Source organism: Hyla sarda, unplaced genomic scaffold, assembly GCF_029499605.1.
Source record: "Hyla sarda isolate aHylSar1 unplaced genomic scaffold, aHylSar1.hap1 scaffold_576, whole genome shotgun sequence".
Classification (NCBI taxonomy): Eukaryota; Metazoa; Chordata; class Amphibia; order Anura; family Hylidae; genus Hyla; species Hyla sarda.
In genome coordinates this window covers 179,631-195,639 of record NW_026610588.1, presented here as the reverse complement: position 1 = coordinate 195,639, position 16,009 = coordinate 179,631, and the positions used below count along the sequence as shown (strand labels likewise).

The following is a 16,009-nucleotide window of genomic DNA, read 5'->3' as shown; positions in this document are numbered from 1 at the left end:
GTCAATTAGGAACATTCAGCACCCACCCGCTATCAAGGCAGCTGCCTATCATGTCATGCCCTACCTGCACAGGTGTGCTGGCTACTCAAATGATCCAATTAAGGAGGCCATTTAGTCAGCAGCAGCAGAAGTCCTGTGCCTGGACGCTCCAACAGCGGCCAGACACAAGCAGAAGCAGCAGAAGCAGCAGCAGCACCACCTTTTGTTTTTTGGCTGCAGCAGCAGCAAGGCCCACAGGGCTGGCTAGCTGGCTAGCCAGCAAGCAGGTAGCAATGAAAGTAGGAATCTTTCTTTTTAACCCTGTAAGGGGGTGGTGCACTGTACCCGAAGATACTGCCATATCGGGTCAATGCATAGGGCGACGGAAGCAAGCTTCGAAATCGGCCCCCGTTCTCAAAAATCCATTTAATATATGGTCCCCAGATAGGGGACGTATCAGATATTAAACTGATAAGAACAGATACTACACTTGATCTTAGCCAAAAGGCCGAGAAGCGATAACCGTGAAAGGGGCGGGCCCAACAAGGTGCCCTTCATGGGCACTATCACTGCTTGCTGTCAGGGAGGCTGCCAGACAATTTTCCATGCACACTCTGGGCTGGGGGGCAGTCAACCACCAGTACACACAGCAGAACCTAAACCCATACCATTATTGCTAAGCAGCAAGACAGGGGCCCATTGCACTCCCACGGGGCCTTTTTAAATGCAATCCATAACCCGGATTTGCCAGGAACCCTTCTTACTCCTCCTACTTGCATGTGACACTGGGCTTAGGATCTGCATAGGAAACACACACACAAGCACACACCTACCTTTGTTGCCTGCAGATGCCTCCTTGGCTGTCCCCAAACGGTATCAAACCAACACCCACGGGAAGCTGTAAGCATAGAGGACATGCCTGCACCCCATTGGACTTACCTGTGTGGGTTAAACCCGGGTTATTTGACAACCTATGGCGGTGATGGTTCTGCTCAGGCAGAGCAGTGCTGATGCTCCTCATAAAGCTGTCGCTGCTGTGAAGGTTCTAGGTGACATCACAAATCCCTATGGTTACATACACAACAAAGCTGGGTTGTTGTTGTTTACACTCTGCAAGGCCTGTGGAAGTGAGTGACATCATAGCACTGTAGTTCTGAGGGTTCTAGATGGATGCAACAATCTCCTGTTGCTTCTATGAAGGCCATAATAGACGACATCACCAAACAGCTCCATAGTCACATACACAGCAAAGGAGAGATGTTGTTTACACCTAGTGATGTCAGTGGTATTGAGTGACATCACAGCACAGTGCTAAGGCTCCTGGGCCTGGACACAGCAGCGGCTGCAATATCTCAACGGAGAATACGTTTATATATATGTGTGTGTGTGCGCGTATATATATATATATATATATATATATATATATATATATATATATATTTCTCCGCCGAAATCACTTTTAAACCCATTTCCACCTTTTTTTCCCTTCTCTTCCTCTTACTTTTTTTTCACGTTTTTTTACGTTTTTCTCCTTTTCGCCTCTTTTCTGGGCGTATTATTCTTCTTTTTCTTCTTTTTTTTCGTCTAATGCATACCCCATCAGTGCAGCAATGCTTATTCAATACCGCCAGCAGATGGAGACACTGGGGGATAATTTTCTAAGGATTTATACTGATTTTTCCTGTCTGAATTTGTCGCACAGAAAGTTGCAGGCCAAATATGTGTGACATTTCTGCGACTTTAGCTTCTAGAGCATTTTTACAACATTATACATAGGTGCTGAATACATAAAAAGCGACTGTTCAGCGACAGACAAGTCGCATCGGCTGAAAGTAGGCCAGAATGTCAGTCCATGTTGGAGCAGGTTTAGATACAGTCTAAAGTATAGATCTCAAAGTCTGTGCACAGAATTTAGCAAGGGCCTCGCACCTTCTGATGCATCAGGTAGGTGCACAATAGCATAGCCTAACCCTCTGTACTTTGGTCTATATTGATGCGGGACATAGACAGCCAGCTGATGACCAATCCATTAGTGCAATGGATGGCTGGAAGCATTTGTCTTTGCCTTTGCAATACCACAGAAGCAATGCATGGTCAATGTACAGCAATGACACACCTGTGTGAACAGCCAGGAGACCCCCCCCCCCCCCCCCATGTTATGTTACATAGTTACATAGTTAGTACGGTCGAAAAAAGACATATGTCCATCAAGTTCAACCAGGGAATTAAGGGGTAGGGGTGTGGCGCGATATTGGGGAAGGGATGAGATTTTATATTTCTTCATAAGCATTAATCTTATTTTGTCAATTAGGAACATTCAGCACCCACCCGCTATCAAGGCAGCTGCCTATCATGTCATGCCCTACCTGCACAGGTGTGCTGGCTACTCAAATGATCCAATTAAGGAGGCCATTTAGTCAGCAGCAGCAGAAGTCCTGTGCCTGGACGCTCCAACAGCGGCCAGACACAAGCAGAAGCAGAAGCAGCAGAAGCAGCAGCAGCACCACCTTTTGTTTTTTGGCTGCAGCAGCAGCAAGGCCCACAGGGCTGGCTAGCTGGCTAGCCAGCAAGCAGGTAGCAATGAAAGTAGGAATCTTTCTTTTTAACCCTGTAAGGGGGTGGTGCACTGTACCCGAAGATACTGCCATATCGGGTCAATGCATAGGGCGACGGAAGCAAGCTTCGAAATCGGCCCCCGTTCTCAAAAATCCATTTAATATATGGTCCCCAGATAGGGGACGTATCAGATATTAAACTGATAAGAACAGATACTACACTTGATCTTAGCCAAAAGGCCGAGAAGCGATAACCGTGAAAGGGGCGGGCCCAACAAGGTGCCCTTCATGGGCACTATCACTGCTTGCTGTCAGGGAGGCTGCCAGACAATTTTCCATGCACACTCTGGGCTGGGGGGCAGTCAACCACCAGTACACACAGCAGAACCTAAACCCATACCATTATTGCTAAGCAGCAAGACAGGGGCCCATTGCACTCCCATGGGGCCTTTTTAAATGCAATCCATAACCCGGATTTGCCAGGAACCCTTCTTACTCCTCCTACTTGCATGTGACACTGGGCTTAGGATCTGCATAGGAAACACACACACAAGCACACACCTACCTTTGTTGCCTGCAGATGCCTCCTTGGCTGTCCCCAAACGGTATCAAACCAACACCCACGGGAAGCTGTAAGCATAGAGGACATGCCTGCACCCCATTGGACTTACCTGTGTGGGTTAAACCCGGGTTATTTGACAACCTATGGCGGTGATGGTTCTGCTCAGGCAGAGCAGTGCTGATGCTCCTCATAAAGCTGTCGCTGCTGTGAAGGTTCTAGGTGACATCACAAATCCCTATGGTTACATACACAACAAAGCTGGGTTGTTGTTGTTTACACTCTGCAAGGCCTGTGGAAGTGAGTGACATCATAGCACTGTAGTTCTGAGGGTTCTAGATGGATGCAACAATCTCCTGTTGCTTCTATGAAGGCCATAATAGACGACATCACCAAACAGCTCCATAGTCACATACACAGCAAAGGAGAGATGTTGTTTACACCTAGTGATGTCAGTGGTATTGAGTGACATCACAGCACAGTGCTAAGGCTCCTGGGCCTGGACACAGCAGCGGCTGCAATATCTCAACGGAGAATACGTTTATATATATGTGTGTGTGTGCGCGTATATATATATATATATATATATATATATATATATATATATATATATATTTCTCCGCCGAAATCACTTTTAAACCCATTTCCACCTTTTTTTCCCTTCTCTTCCTCTTACTTTTTTTTCACGTTTTTTTACGTTTTTCTCCTTTTCGCCTCTTTTCTGGGCGTATTATTCTTCTTTTTCTTCTTTTTTTTCGTCTAATGCATACCCCATCAGTGCAGCAATGCTTATTCAATACCGCCAGCAGATGGAGACACTGGGGGATAATTTTCTAAGGATTTATACTGATTTTTCCTGTCTGAATTTGTCGCACAGAAAGTTGCAGGCCAAATATGTGTGACATTTCTGCGACTTTAGCTTCTAGAGCATTTTTACAACATTATACATAGGTGCTGAATACATAAAAAGCGACTGTTCAGCGACAGACAAGTCGCATCGGCTGAAAGTAGGCCAGAATGTCAGTCCATGTTGGAGCAGGTTTAGATACAGTCTAAAGTATAGATCTCAAAGTCTGTGCACAGAATTTAGCAAGGGCCTCGCACCTTCTGATGCATCAGGTAGGTGCACAATAGCATAGCCTAACCCTCTGTACTTTGGTCTATATTGATGCGGGACATAGACAGCCAGCTGATGACCAATCCATTAGTGCAATGGATGGCTGGAAGCATTTGTCTTTGCCTTTGCAATACCACAGAAGCAATGCATGGTCAATGTACAGCAATGACACACCTGTGTGAACAGCCAGGAGACCCCCCCCCCCCCCCCCATGTTATGTTACATAGTTACATAGTTAGTACGGTCGAAAAAAGACATATGTCCATCAAGTTCAACCAGGGAATTAAGGGGTAGGGGTGTGGCGCGATATTGGGGAAGGGATGAGATTTTATATTTCTTCATAAGCATTAATCTTATTTTGTCAATTAGGAACATTCAGCACCCACCCGCTATCAAGGCAGCTGCCTATCATGTCATGCCCTACCTGCACAGGTGTGCTGGCTACTCAAATGATCCAATTAAGGAGGCCATTTAGTCAGCAGCAGCAGAAGTCCTGTGCCTGGACGCTCCAACAGCGGCCAGACACAAGCAGAAGCAGAAGCAGCAGAAGCAGCAGCAGCAGCACCACCTTTTGTTTTTTGGCTGCAGCAGCAGCAAGGCCCACAGGGCTGGCTAGCTGGCTAGCCAGCAAGCAGGTAGCAATGAAAGTAGGAATCTTTCTTTTTAACCCTGTAAGGGGGTGGTGCACTGTACCCGAAGATACTGCCATATCGGGTCAATGCATAGGGCGACGGAAGCAAGCTTCGAAATCGGCCCCCGTTCTCAAAAATCCATTTAATATATGGTCCCCAGATAGGGGACGTATCAGATATTAAACTGATAAGAACAGATACTACACTTGATCTTAGCCAAAAGGCCGAGAAGCGATAACCGTGAAAGGGGCGGGCCCAACAAGGTGCCCTTCATGGGCACTATCACTGCTTGCTGTCAGGGAGGCTGCCAGACAATTTTCCATGCACACTCTGGGCTGGGGGGCAGTCAACCACCAGTACACACAGCAGAACCTAAACCCATACCATTATTGCTAAGCAGCAAGACAGGGGCCCATTGCACTCCCACGGGGCCTTTTTAAATGCAATCCATAACCCGGATTTGCCAGGAACCCTTCTTACTCCTCCTACTTGCATGTGACACTGGGCTTAGGATCTGCATAGGAAACACACACACAAGCACACACCTACCTTTGTTGCCTGCAGATGCCTCCTTGGCTGTCCCCAAACGGTATCAAACCAACACCCACGGGAAGCTGTAAGCATAGAGGACATGCCTGCACCCCATTGGACTTACCTGTGTGGGTTAAACCCGGGTTATTTGACAACCTATGGCGGTGATGGTTCTGCTCAGGCAGAGCAGTGCTGATGCTCCTCATAAAGCTGTCGCTGCTGTGAAGGTTCTAGGTGACATCACAAATCCCTATGGTTACATACACAACAAAGCTGGGTTGTTGTTGTTTACACTCTGCAAGGCCTGTGGAAGTGAGTGACATCATAGCACTGTAGTTCTGAGGGTTCTAGATGGATGCAACAATCTCCTGTTGCTTCTATGAAGGCCATAATAGACGACATCACCAAACAGCTCCATAGTCACATACACAGCAAAGGAGAGATGTTGTTTACACCTAGTGATGTCAGTGGTATTGAGTGACATCACAGCACAGTGCTAAGGCTCCTGGGCCTGGACACAGCAGCGGCTGCAATATCTCAACGGAGAATACGTTTATATATATGTGTGTGTGTGCGCGTATATATATATATATATATATATATATATATATATATATATATATTTCTCCGCCGAAATCACTTTTAAACCCATTTCCACCTTTTTTTCCCTTCTCTTCCTCTTACTTTTTTTTCACGTTTTTTTACGTTTTTCTCCTTTTCGCCTCTTTTCTGGGCGTATTATTCTTCTTTTTCTTCTTTTTTTTCGTCTAATGCATACCCCATCAGTGCAGCAATGCTTATTCAATACCGCCAGCAGATGGAGACACTGGGGGATAATTTTCTAAGGATTTATACTGATTTTTCCTGTCTGAATTTGTCGCACAGAAAGTTGCAGGCCAAATATGTGTGACATTTCTGCGACTTTAGCTTCTAGAGCATTTTTACAACATTATACATAGGTGCTGAATACATAAAAAGCGACTGTTCAGCGACAGACAAGTCGCATCGGCTGAAAGTAGGCCAGAATGTCAGTCCATGTTGGAGCAGGTTTAGATACAGTCTAAAGTATAGATCTCAAAGTCTGTGCACAGAATTTAGCAAGGGCCTCGCACCTTCTGATGCATCAGGTAGGTGCACAATAGCATAGCCTAACCCTCTGTACTTTGGTCTATATTGATGCGGGACATAGACAGCCAGCTGATGACCAATCCATTAGTGCAATGGATGGCTGGAAGCATTTGTCTTTGCCTTTGCAATACCACAGAAGCAATGCATGGTCAATGTACAGCAATGACACACCTGTGTGAACAGCCAGGAGACCCCCCCCCCCCCCCATGTTATGTTACATAGTTACATAGTTAGTACGGTCGAAAAAAGACATATGTCCATCAAGTTCAACCAGGGAATTAAGGGGTAGGGGTGTGGCGCGATATTGGGGAAGGGATGAGATTTTATATTTCTTCATAAGCATTAATCTTATTTTGTCAATTAGGAACATTCAGCACCCACCCGCTATCAAGGCAGCTGCCTATCATGTCATGCCCTACCTGCACAGGTGTGCTGGCTACTCAAATGATCCAATTAAGGAGGCCATTTAGTCAGCAGCAGCAGAAGTCCTGTGCCTGGACGCTCCAACAGCGGCCAGACACAAGCAGAAGCAGAAGCAGCAGAAGCAGCAGCAGCAGCACCACCTTTTGTTTTTTGGCTGCAGCAGCAGCAAGGCCCACAGGGCTGGCTAGCTGGCTAGCCAGCAAGCAGGTAGCAATGAAAGTAGGAATCTTTCTTTTTAACCCTGTAAGGGGGTGGTGCACTGTACCCGAAGATACTGCCATATCGGGTCAATGCATAGGGCGACGGAAGCAAGCTTCGAAATCGGCCCCCGTTCTCAAAAATCCATTTAATATATGGTCCCCAGATAGGGGACGTATCAGATATTAAACTGATAAGAACAGATACTACACTTGATCTTAGCCAAAAGGCCGAGAAGCGATAACCGTGAAAGGGGCGGGCCCAACAAGGTGCCCTTCATGGGCACTATCACTGCTTGCTGTCAGGGAGGCTGCCAGACAATTTTCCATGCACACTCTGGGCTGGGGGGCAGTCAACCACCAGTACACACAGCAGAACCTAAACCCATACCATTATTGCTAAGCAGCAAGACAGGGGCCCATTGCACTCCCACGGGGCCTTTTTAAATGCAATCCATAACCCGGATTTGCCAGGAACCCTTCTTACTCCTCCTACTTGCATGTGACACTGGGCTTAGGATCTGCATAGGAAACACACACACAAGCACACACCTACCTTTGTTGCCTGCAGATGCCTCCTTGGCTGTCCCCAAACGGTATCAAACCAACACCCACGGGAAGCTGTAAGCATAGAGGACATGCCTGCACCCCATTGGACTTACCTGTGTGGGTTAAACCCGGGTTATTTGACAACCTATGGCGGTGATGGTTCTGCTCAGGCAGAGCAGTGCTGATGCTCCTCATAAAGCTGTCGCTGCTGTGAAGGTTCTAGGTGACATCACAAATCCCTATGGTTACATACACAACAAAGCTGGGTTGTTGTTGTTTACACTCTGCAAGGCCTGTGGAAGTGAGTGACATCATAGCACTGTAGTTCTGAGGGTTCTAGATGGATGCAACAATCTCCTGTTGCTTCTATGAAGGCCATAATAGACGACATCACCAAACAGCTCCATAGTCACATACACAGCAAAGGAGAGATGTTGTTTACACCTAGTGATGTCAGTGGTATTGAGTGACATCACAGCACAGTGCTAAGGCTCCTGGGCCTGGACACAGCAGCGGCTGCAATATCTCAATGGAGAATACGTTTATATATATGTGTGTGTGTGCGCGTATATATATATATATATATATATATATATATATATATATATATATATTTCTCCGCCGAAATCACTTTTAAACCCATTTCCACCTTTTTTTCCCTTCTCTTCCTCTTACTTTTTTTTCACGTTTTTTTACGTTTTTCTCCTTTTCGCCTCTTTTCTGGGCGTATTATTCTTCTTTTTCTTCTTTTTTTTCGTCTAATGCATACCCCATCAGTGCAGCAATGCTTATTCAATACCGCCAGCAGATGGAGACACTGGGGGATAATTTTCTAAGGATTTATACTGATTTTTCCTGTCTGAATTTGTCGCACAGAAAGTTGCAGGCCAAATATGTGTGACATTTCTGCGACTTTAGCTTCTAGAGCATTTTTACAACATTATACATAGGTGCTGAATACATAAAAAGCGACTGTTCAGCGACAGACAAGTCGCATCGGCTGAAAGTAGGCCAGAATGTCAGTCCATGTTGGAGCAGGTTTAGATACAGTCTAAAGTATAGATCTCAAAGTCTGTGCACAGAATTTAGCAAGGGCCTCGCACCTTCTGATGCATCAGGTAGGTGCACAATAGCATAGCCTAACCCTCTGTACTTTGGTCTATATTGATGCGGGACATAGACAGCCAGCTGATGACCAATCCATTAGTGCAATGGATGGCTGGAAGCATTTGTCTTTGCCTTTGCAATACCACAGAAGCAATGCATGGTCAATGTACAGCAATGACACACCTGTGTGAACAGCCAGGAGACCCCCCCCCCCCCCATGTTATGTTACATAGTTACATAGTTAGTACGGTCGAAAAAAGACATATGTCCATCAAGTTCAACCAGGGAATTAAGGGGTAGGGGTGTGGCGCGATATTGGGGAAGGGATGAGATTTTATATTTCTTCATAAGCATTAATCTTATTTTGTCAATTAGGAACAATCAGCACCCACCCGCTATCAAGGCAGCTGCCTATCATGTCATGCCCTACCTGCACAGGTGTGCTGGCTACTCAAATGATCCAATTAAGGAGGCCATTTAGTCAGCAGCAGCAGAAGTCCTGTGCCTGGACGCTCCAACAGCGGCCAGACACAAGCAGAAGCAGAAGCAGCAGAAGCAGCAGCAGCACCACCTTTTGTTTTTTGGCTGCAGCAGCAGCAAGGCCCACAGGGCTGGCTAGCTGGCTAGCCAGCAAGCAGGTAGCAATGAAAGTAGGAATCTTTCTTTTTAACCCTGTAAGGGGGTGGTGCACTGTACCCGAAGATACTGCCATATCGGGTCAATGCATAGGGCGACGGAAGCAAGCTTCGAAATCGGACCCCGTTCTCAAAAATCCATTTAATATATGGTCCCCAGATAGGGGACGTATCAGATATTAAACTGATAAGAACAGATACTACACTTGATCTTAGCCAAAAGGCCGAGAAGCGATAACCGTGAAAGGGGCGGGCCCAACAAGGTGCCCTTCATGGGCACTATCACTGCTTGCTGTCAGGGAGGCTGCCAGACAATTTTCCATGCACACTCTGGGCTGGGGGGCAGTCAACCACCAGTACACACAGCAGAACCTAAACCCATACCATTATTGCTAAGCAGCAAGACAGGGGCCCATTGCACTCCCACGGGGCCTTTTTAAATGCAATCCATAACCCGGATTTGCCAGGAACCCTTCTTACTCCTCCTACTTGCATGTGACACTGGGCTTAGGATCTGCATAGGAAACACACACACAAGCACACACCTACCTTTGTTGCCTGCAGATGCCTCCTTGGCTGTCCCCAAACGGTATCAAACCAACACCCACGGGAAGCTGTAAGCATAGAGGACATGCCTGCACCCCATTGGACTTACCTGTGTGGGTTAAACCCGGGTTATTTGACAACCTATGGCGGTGATGGTTCTGCTCAGGCAGAGCAGTGCTGATGCTCCTCATAAAGCTGTCGCTGCTGTGAAGGTTCTAGGTGACATCACAAATCCCTATGGTTACATACACAACAAAGCTGGGTTGTTGTTGTTTACACTCTGCAAGGCCTGTGGAAGTGAGTGACATCATAGCACTGTAGTTCTGAGGGTTCTAGATGGATGCAACAATCTCCTGTTGCTTCTATGAAGGCCATAATAGACGACATCACCAAACAGCTCCATAGTCACATACACAGCAAAGGAGAGATGTTGTTTACACCTAGTGATGTCAGTGGTATTGAGTGACATCACAGCACAGTGCTAAGGCTCCTGGGCCTGGACACAGCAGCGGCTGCAATATCTCAACGGAGAATACGTTTATATATATGTGTGTGTGTGCGCGTATATATATATATATATATATATATATATATATATATATATATATATATTTCTCCGCCGAAATCACTTTTAAACCCATTTCCACCTTTTTTTCCCTTCTCTTCCTCTTACTTTTTTTTCACGTTTTTTTACGTATTTCTCCTTTTCGCCTCTTTTCTGGGCGTATTATTCTTCTTTTTCTTCTTTTTTTCCGTCTAATGCATACCCCATCAGTGCAGCAATGCTTATTCAATACCGCCAGCAGATGGAGACACTGGGGGATAATTTTCTAAGGATTTATACTGATGTCGCACAGAAAGTTGCAGGCCAAATATGTGTGACATTTCTGCGACTTTAGCTTCTAGAGCATTTTTACAACATTATACATAGGTGCTGAATACATAAAAAGCGACTGTTCAGCGACAGACAAGTCGCATCGGCTGAAAGTAGGCCAGAATGTCAGTCCATGTTGGAGCAGGTTTAGATACAGTCTAAAGTATAGATCTCAAAGTCTGTGCACAGAATTTAGCAAGGGCCTCGCACCTTCTGATGCATCAGGTAGGTGCACAATAGCATAGCCTAACCCTCTGTACTTTGGTCTATATTGATGCGGGACATAGACAGCCAGCTGATGACCAATCCATTAGTGCAATGGATGGCTGGAAGCATTTGTCTTTGCCTTTGCAATACCACAGAAGCAATGCATGGTCAATGTACAGCAATGACACACCTGTGTGAACAGCCAGGAGACCCCCCCCCCCCCCCATGTTATGTTACATAGTTACATAGTTAGTACGGTCGAAAAAAGACATATGTCCATCAAGTTCAACCAGGGAATTAAGGGGTAGGGGTGTGGCGCGATATTGGGGAAGGGATGAGATTTTATATTTCTTCATAAGCATTAATCTTATTTTGTCAATTAGGAACAATCAGCACCCACCCGCTATCAAGGCAGCTGCCTATCATGTCATGCCCTACCTGCACAGGTGTGCTGGCTACTCAAATGATCCAATTAAGGAGGCCATTTAGTCAGCAGCAGCAGAAGTCCTGTGCCTGGACGCTCCAACAGCGGCCAGACACAAGCAGAAGCAGAAGCAGCAGAAGCAGCAGCAGCACCACCTTTTGTTTTTTGGCTGCAGCAGCAGCAAGGCCCACAGGGCTGGCTAGCTGGCTAGCCAGCAAGCAGGTAGCAATGAAAGTAGGAATCTTTCTTTTTAACCCTGTAAGGGGGTGGTGCACTGTACTAGAAGATACTGCCATATCGGGTCAATGCATAGGGCGACGGAAGCAAGCTTCGAAATCGGCCCCCGTTCTCAAAAATCCATTTAATATATGGTCCCCAGATAGGGGACGTATCAGATATTAAACTGATAAGAACAGATACTACACTTGATCTTAGCCAAAAGGCCGAGAAGCGATAACCGTGAAAGGGGCGGGCCCAACAAGGTGCCCTTCATGGGCACTATCACTGCTTGCTGTCAGGGAGGCTGCCAGACAATTTTCCATGCACACTCTGGGCTGGGGGGCAGTCAACCACCAGTACACACAGCAGAACCTAAACCCATACCATTATTGCTAAGCAGCAAGACAGGGGCCCATTGCACTCCCACGGGGCCTTTTTAAATGCAATCCATAACCCGGATTTGCCAGGAACCCTTCTTACTCCTCCTACTTGCATGTGACACTGGGCTTAGGATCTGCATAGGAAACACACACACAAGCACACACCTACCTTTGTTGCCTGCAGATGCCTCCTTGGCTGTCCCCAAACGGTATCAAACCAACACCCACGGGAAGCTGTAAGCATAGAGGACATGCCTGCACCCCATTGGACTTACCTGTGTGGGTTAAACCCGGGTTATTTGACAACCTATGGCGGTGATGGTTCTGCTCAGGCAGAGCAGTGCTGATGCTCCTCATAAAGCTGTCGCTGCTGTGAAGGTTCTAGGTGACATCACAAATCCCTATGGTTACATACACAACAAAGCTGGGTTGTTGTTGTTTACACTCTGCAAGGCCTGTGGAAGTGAGTGACATCATAGCACTGTAGTTCTGAGGGTTCTAGATGGATGCAACAATCTCCTGTTGCTTCTATGAAGGCCATAATAGACGACATCACCAAACAGCTCCATAGTCACATACACAGCAAAGGAGAGATGTTGTTTACACCTAGTGATGTCAGTGGTATTGAGTGACATCACAGCACAGTGCTAAGGCTCCTGGGCCTGGACACAGCAGCGGCTGCAATATCTCAACGGAGAATACGTTTATATATATGTGTGTGTGTGCGCGTATATATATATATATATATATATATATATATATATATTTCTCCGCCGAAATCACTTTTAAACCCATTTCCACCTTTTTTTCCCTTCTCTTCCTCTTACTTTTTTTTCACGTTTTTTTACGTTTTTCTCCTTTTCGCCTCTTTTCTGGGCGTATTATTCTTCTTTTTCTTCTTTTTTTTCGTCTAATGCATACCCCATCAGTGCAGCAATGCTTATTCAATACCGCCAGCAGATGGAGACACTGGGGGATAATTTTCTAAGGATTTATACTGATTTTTCCTGTCTGAATTTGTCGCACAGAAAGTTGCAGGCCAAATATGTGTGACATTTCTGCGACTTTAGCTTCTAGAGCATTTTTACAACATTATACATAGGTGCTGAATACATAAAAAGCGACTGTTCAGCGACAGACAAGTCGCATCGGCTGAAAGTAGGCCAGAATGTCAGTCCATGTTGGAGCAGGTTTAGATACAGTCTAAAGTATAGATCTCAAAGTCTGTGCACAGAATTTAGCAAGGGCCTCGCACCTTCTGATGCATCAGGTAGGTGCACAATAGCATAGCCTAACCCTCTGTACTTTGGTCTATATTGATGCGGGACATAGACAGCCAGCTGATGACCAATCCATTAGTGCAATGGATGGCTGGAAGCATTTGTCTTTGCCTTTGCAATACCACAGAAGCAATGCATGGTCAATGTACAGCAATGACACACCTGTGTGAACAGCCAGGAGACCCCCCCCCCCCCCCATGTTATGTTACATAGTTACATAGTTAGTACGGTCGAAAAAAGACATATGTCCATCAAGTTCAACCAGGGAATTAAGGGGTAGGGGTGTGGCGCGATATTGGGGAAGGGATGAGATTTTATATTTCTTCATAAGCATTAATCTTATTTTGTCAATTAGGAACAATCAGCACCCACCCGCTATCAAGGCAGCTGCCTATCATGTCATGCCCTACCTGCACAGGTGTGCTGGCTACTCAAATGATCCAATTAAGGAGGCCATTTAGTCAGCAGCAGCAGAAGTCCTGTGCCTGGACGCTCCAACAGCGGCCAGACACAAGCAGAAGCAGAAGCAGCAGAAGCAGCAGCAGCACCACCTTTTGTTTTTTGGCTGCAGCAGCAGCAAGGCCCACAGGGCTGGCTAGCTGGCTAGCCAGCAAGCAGGTAGCAATGAAAGTAGGAATCTTTCTTTTTAACCCTGTAAGGGGGTGGTGCACTGTACCCGAAGATACTGCCATATCGGGTCAATGCATAGGGCGACGGAAGCAAGCTTCGAAATCGGCCCCCGTTCTCAAAAATCCATTTAATATATGGTCCCCAGATAGGGGACGTATCAGATATTAAACTGATAAGAACAGATACTACACTTGATCTTAGCCAAAAGGCCGAGAAGCGATAACCGTGAAAGGGGCGGGCCCAACAAGGTGCCCTTCATGGGCACTATCACTGCTTGCTGTCAGGGAGGCTGCCAGACAATTTTCCATGCACACTCTGGGCTGGGGGGCAGTCAACCACCAGTACACACAGCAGAACCTAAACCCATACCATTATTGCTAAGCAGCAAGACAGGGGCCCATTGCACTCCCACGGGGCCTTTTTAAATGCAATCCATAACCCGGATTTGCCAGGAACCCTTCTTACTCCTCCTACTTGCATGTGACACTGGGCTTAGGATCTGCATAGGAAACACACACACAAGCACACACCTACCTTTGTTGCCTGCAGATGCCTCCTTGGCTGTCCCCAAACGGTATCAAACCAACACCCACGGGAAGCTGTAAGCATAGAGGACATGCCTGCACCCCATTGGACTTACCTGTGTGGGTTAAACCCGGGTTATTTGACAACCTATGGCGGTGATGGTTCTGCTCAGGCAGAGCAGTGCTGATGCTCCTCATAAAGCTGTCGCTGCTGTGAAGGTTCTAGGTGACATCACAAATCCCTATGGTTACATACACAACAAAGCTGGGTTGTTGTTGTTTACACTCTGCAAGGCCTGTGGAAGTGAGTGACATCATAGCACTGTAGTTCTGAGGGTTCTAGATGGATGCAACAATCTCCTGTTGCTTCTATGAAGGCCATAATAGACGACATCACCAAACAGCTCCATAGTCACATACACAGCAAAGGAGAGATGTTGTTTACACCTAGTGATGTCAGTGGTATTGAGTGACATCACAGCACAGTGCTAAGGCTCCTGGGCCTGGACACAGCAGCGGCTGCAATATCTCAACGGAGAATACGTTTATATATATGTGTGTGTGTGCGCGTATATATATATATATATATATATATATATATATATATATATATATTTCTCCGCCGAAATCACTTTTAAACCCATTTCCACCTTTTTTTCCCTTCTCTTCCTCTTACTTTTTTTTCACGTTTTTTTACGTTTTTCTCCTTTTCGCCTCTTTTCTGGGCGTATTATTCTTCTTTTTCTTCTTTTTTTTTCGTCTAATGCATACCCCATCAGTGCAGCAATGCTTATTCAATACCGCCAGCAGATGGAGACACTGGGGGATAATTTTCTAAGGATTTATACTGATTTTTCCTGTCTGAATTTGTCGCACAGAAAGTTGCAGGCCAAATATGTGTGACATTTCTGCGACTTTAGCTTCTAGAGCATTTTTACAACATTATACATAGGTGCTGAATACATAAAAAGCGACTGTTCAGCGACAGACAAGTCGCATCGGCTGAAAGTAGGCCAGAATGTCAGTCCATGTTGGAGCAGGTTTAGATACAGTCTAAAGTATAGATCTCAAAGTCTGTGCACAGAATTTAGCAAGGGCCTCGCACCTTCTGATGCATCAGGTAGGTGCACAATAGCATAGCCTAACCCTCTGTACTTTGGTCTATATTGATGCGGGACATAGACAGCCAGCTGATGACCAATCCATTAGTGCAATGGATGGCTGGAAGCATTTGTCTTTGCCTTTGCAATACCACAGAAGCAATGCATGGTCAATGTACAGCAATGACACACCTGTGTGAACAGCCAGGAGACCCCCCCCCCCCCCATGTTATGTTACATAGTTACATAGTTAGTACGGTCGAAAAAAGACATATGTCCATCAAGTTCAACCAGGGAATTAAGGGGTAGGGGTGTGGCGCGATATTGGGGAAGGGATGAGATTTTATATTTCTTCATAAGCATTAATCTTATTTTGTCAATTAGGAACATTCAGCACCCACCCGCTATCAAGG

The 16,009-nt window shown here is 46.1% G+C and overlaps 7 non-coding genes across 7 annotated transcripts; all 7 read right to left on the bottom strand.

The window, feature by feature from the left end:
* Positions 1–308: 308 nt before the first annotated feature.
* Positions 309–499, bottom strand: LOC130340160 (U2 spliceosomal RNA). Its single transcript, XR_008880342.1, has one exon. It is a non-coding gene; the product is annotated as a U2 spliceosomal RNA (small nuclear RNA).
* A 2,096-nt stretch (positions 500–2,595) lies between these two features.
* Positions 2,596–2,786, bottom strand: LOC130340248 (U2 spliceosomal RNA). Its single transcript, XR_008880411.1, has one exon. It is a non-coding gene; the product is annotated as a U2 spliceosomal RNA (small nuclear RNA).
* Positions 2,787–4,887: 2,101 nt separating this feature from the next.
* On the bottom strand, positions 4,888–5,078 carry LOC130340247 (U2 spliceosomal RNA). Its single transcript, XR_008880410.1, has one exon. It is a non-coding gene; the product is annotated as a U2 spliceosomal RNA (small nuclear RNA).
* Positions 5,079–7,173: 2,095 nt separating this feature from the next.
* On the bottom strand, positions 7,174–7,364 carry LOC130340245 (U2 spliceosomal RNA). The gene has a single exon (XR_008880409.1). It is a non-coding gene; the product is annotated as a U2 spliceosomal RNA (small nuclear RNA).
* Positions 7,365–9,457: 2,093 nt separating this feature from the next.
* On the bottom strand, positions 9,458–9,648 carry LOC130340172 (U2 spliceosomal RNA). The gene has a single exon (XR_008880353.1). It is a non-coding gene; the product is annotated as a U2 spliceosomal RNA (small nuclear RNA).
* Positions 9,649–11,727: 2,079 nt separating this feature from the next.
* On the bottom strand, positions 11,728–11,918 carry LOC130340173 (U2 spliceosomal RNA). The gene has a single exon (XR_008880354.1). It is a non-coding gene; the product is annotated as a U2 spliceosomal RNA (small nuclear RNA).
* Positions 11,919–14,002: 2,084 nt separating this feature from the next.
* On the bottom strand, positions 14,003–14,193 carry LOC130340244 (U2 spliceosomal RNA). Its single transcript, XR_008880408.1, has one exon. It is a non-coding gene; the product is annotated as a U2 spliceosomal RNA (small nuclear RNA).
* Between the last annotated feature and the right edge of the window lie 1,816 nt (positions 14,194–16,009).